At 41.1% G+C, this 4,050-nt stretch overlaps 1 long non-coding RNA gene across 1 annotated transcript; it reads right to left on the bottom strand.

Moving 5' to 3' along the window:
- LOC149831186 (uncharacterized) lies at window positions 1–3,220 on the bottom strand. Its single transcript, XR_016432993.1, has 3 exons — window positions 3,176–3,220; window positions 2,994–3,068; window positions 1–728 (listed from the first exon to the last, which is right to left on the bottom strand). It is a non-coding gene; the product is annotated as an uncharacterized LOC149831186 (long non-coding RNA).
- Window positions 3,221–4,050: the final 830 nt, after the last annotated feature.

Below are 4,050 nucleotides of genomic sequence, written 5' to 3'. Positions count from 1 at the left end.
TTATATGACTACATAGAAGCAATTTCCTAATTGAAGGCAAGTCAGAGAATTTTCAAGTTTTATCACACATACAATGTCACCAATTGTTACTGCAGAATCCTCCATCAATTGCCAACAACCGTATCATCTATCTAACCACAAATAGTTCTATTTCTACAATTAAGAACCTAAGAACAAAATGCCATACAATGAAAAAAGGAGAACAAATAGTACAATGTTTGACCCCACAAGTACCCACATAAGAATCCTTATTTAGATTAACAAGCGAGAACACCTTCTTATAAACTAATGATCCTATCAATGATTTTCAGTCTGATTCACAATAGCATCAAATCTGCACAAACCTAATTGGACCCTGAAATTTCTGTTGAGATATTTGTAAACCAATGTGTATGACTCTCAGAAAGGAAGAAAACACGATGACATCCTACCCAACATAGAGACCTACTTCATGCACCAATTCATCCTGAACACCTCATCAGCGTCGGGCCCTTGCCGCGAACTCCATAACCACTGTGATGAAAAGTAACGTCATCAGTGTGAGGAAGGAAAAGGAGAACACAGCGGCAGAATTGGAGGACTCCTGGAGCCAATTGGGCAGCTCTAGTGCAAATACATGTGTTAGTATGAAAGACAAGGCCAGAATGAGGACGCCTGCATCCGTTCGATCCATGTTTCCTGCCTTGCGTTGGTGGACCTCCCTACTCGCTTGACTCTGTCGACGCGGCCTGCAAAGAGGCCAGGGAGAACACTTATTAGAAAGGGAGAAACAATGACGGGCAGGAGGCTCCATACAAAACCCAGTGTGTTTAAATCAAATGATTAGCAATGCAATGTTTCACCTTCGAAAGAAACACACTAAAAAAAATAAAGAAAACATAAGAAGACCTGATTAAAGGGGAGACAGATTTCCAAGGAAGATTGTTTGAGGAGGCAAAAAAATAAAAAAGGAAAAAAACCATTGCCTCCAGAGCTGGTTTGTCATCTGGAATTGGGAGGCCTCACCGGGAAGACTAAGGGCGTGAGGGTGTTGACTTTGCCGAAGATGAGGGAAATGCAGGTGATGGTGCAGAACGTTTAAGAACAGTTTGTGGTGGCGACCGTGAGAGGGGGCCTCAGAGTTACTAGTGATTAGTTGGCAATTATGCAGACTAACTGTAGAGGACAATTACAGTCGTCTAAAGAAACTCTTATTCATGAGCAATCAAGCAAAAGAATCTCTAGTCTACATCCGGTCAAGTGCAATACAACATATTATGTAACATCAGCAATTACAACAAATAGCATCACTCCACAAGCATGATTAATCATCTTGTGGACAAATCCTTGTTCAAGTAAACAAGAAAACCAATCATGATTAACACTTCAAGAGATGATACCTATAAAATCAAGTACATAGATCACATCTGTACTGTCAGAATTTAAAAATAAAACGAAGAACCTTGAAAAACTCATTTAGCATGTTTCATTTAGCAAGGACCCATTACTCTCTATATATAATTATATATAGGGTGCTTCTACGGTAGTACCGTACAACCATACCACACACTTGATTTGCATACATCTATGCTCCAAATGCAAAATCTAGCAATTGGATCATGCTTAACATGTTCGATTTGCTATTTTCATGTGCTAAAGTTGATTGAAATATTGATGTTTTTTACCATTTCTAAACCACTCTTATTTTCAAGAATTGTGAGCCATTGATTTTCACTGTTTCAAAAGTAGGATTATGATATATTAAACATGATAAAACCTTCTAACATAGTAAATAAACCTTGTTAAACAAGTTTATATGGTTAGATTCACCATTTGATGGCAATATCTAAGCAAACAAGAGTGTGTACCACGGTAAGGTATCACGGTACAGAACCAACATATATATATATATATATATATATATATATATATATATATATATATATATATATATATATATATATATATATATATATATATATATATATATATATATATATATATATATATATATATATATATATATATATAAGACAACTCCGATAGGCCACTCAAAAAAGGAAAAAAACACAAAAACACCATAAAATTCGTCAAGCAGTTAAAGAAAAAAAATCAAGAAGAACTCAGCTAAAATTCTGGTAAATTGCTGTTAAAATCAGAATAAAAGCAAATAGAATCATAAAATGCCAAAAAGGCAAAGAAACCCTAGATTTCAAAGTCTGATGACAAAAACGCACAAATTCTACTGGCATCCTTCGAAAAATAACGCAACTCCGATCGAGCACTCAAAACAACAAAAAAAGCACAAAAACACCGTAAAATTCATCATGTAGTCAAAGGAATGAAAAATCAAGAAAATGTCACTCAAAATCATAATAAAAACAAAGAAAACGCCAATAAAATGCGACGAAACTCTATATTTCACCGTTCCGGACGATTCTGCCTCCAACCCGCGGCAAATCAAACTCGAAAAACTCCTTAACCACTCAAAATCAGTGTTGTGAGAGGCGAACGCCTCAGTACCTGAAGCGTAGGCTTCACAGGCGAAGCGCACGCTCAAGGTACTGAGGCGCTGTAGTGAAGCGTTTGAGTCTGGAAGCGCACGCTTCACATGGGTGAAGCGTGCGCCTCGCGTCGAGACGCGCTTAGCTTCTAAGGCGTACGCATCAGCGTCACCAGGCCCGGCCTCCACGCCGAAAACGTTCAGTAGATACCTAATTTCTCTAAAATGTACCGAAAACCAAAAATTCCACTGAAATTAGCTACTTTAAAAAAACAGCAAAAATATTCCAAAATATGCTAAAATTTCAGGATTTTATCAACTAAAAGGCAAAAATATCTCCAGATCATCCCGAGCTTCGATCATAACCTCTCTCTCGACTTTTGCTTCTGGGTTCAAATTTTCCCCTACGCAACGAAAAAGAAAAAGAACGCAAATTTCTGCTAAACTCAAAAAGAACGCCAGCATAGGAAATCTGCCTCACGAGACCGTATAAAATCCCTAAAAATCATACCGATTTTTGCTGAGCTCTGCAACCTCCAACTCTGAGGACGACGAAGAGCGAGTTCTGATACAGAAGGCGCTCTGCCTACGTAACGAAAAAGAAAAATAACGCAAATTCTCTGTTAAACTCAAAAAGAACGCCAGAAAAGGAAATCTGCCTCACGAAACACTAAAAATCCTCAAAAATCTTACGATTTTTGCTGAGCTCTGCAATCTCCAACTCCGAGGAAGACGGCGAGCGAGTTAGAAGGCGCTCGGTAGGAGCGTCCCTTTTATAGACGACCTAACGAGCTCAGCACGCGTGAAAAATTCAAATGCAATTATAAAAAAACGATTATTAAAATCTCTCTCGATCTTCCTTCTTTCTCCTTCTTCTTTTCTTTTTTTAAATTCCGAGCATCAGCCCCGTTGGTGGGCTCCCCTTTCTTCTGTGCACCCAACAAAAAGTGAGGACAGTTGAGTAATTCGCAGGCTATTACTCCAACCTTAGTCATGTCGTTTGTGAAGGTTTTTTCGTTTCAATGAAATTTCGTGGAAGTTGCAAACTTTCCAGTCGGTTATTCTTGAAGGGAAGCGTTCCCCCATCTAGGGATGGCAGTGGACCGGGGGAAAGAGGGGCCCCGCCCCGCCTCGCCCCGTTTGGACCGGGGATGAAGGGTATGAAACGGGGATGGAGGCGGGGACGAAGGTTAAAATCCATCCCCGTCTGGGGGTGGAGGCGGGGATGGACGTGCACTTTTCCCTGCACTACTCCGTCCCCGCCACGATCCCCGCCCCGACCACTTTTCCCCGCAATATCCCCGCCCCACCCCGCCTCATCCCCGTTTGAACCGGGGATGAAGGACATGAAACGGGGATGAAGGGGGGGGTGGAGGATAAAATCCATCCCCGCCAGGGAGGCAGGGCGGGGGTGGAGGATAAAATCTTGAGGCGGGGCGGGGCGCCCCGCCCCGCCCCACTGCCATCCCTACCCCCATCCTTTCTCTCTCTCCCCGTCTACATGGGATTTTTTTTATTCAGGGGAATTCCTAAATGCGTCTATTGTTTCATAGTTCGCTGGTGTGTGA

The sequence above is a fragment of the Nuphar pumila genome, chromosome 7, assembly GCF_984573655.1.
Source record: "Nuphar pumila chromosome 7, dmNupPumi1.hap1.1, whole genome shotgun sequence".
NCBI classification, from domain to species: domain Eukaryota; kingdom Viridiplantae; phylum Streptophyta; class Magnoliopsida; order Nymphaeales; family Nymphaeaceae; genus Nuphar; species Nuphar pumila.
This window is presented reverse-complemented; position numbering and strand designations above follow the sequence as displayed.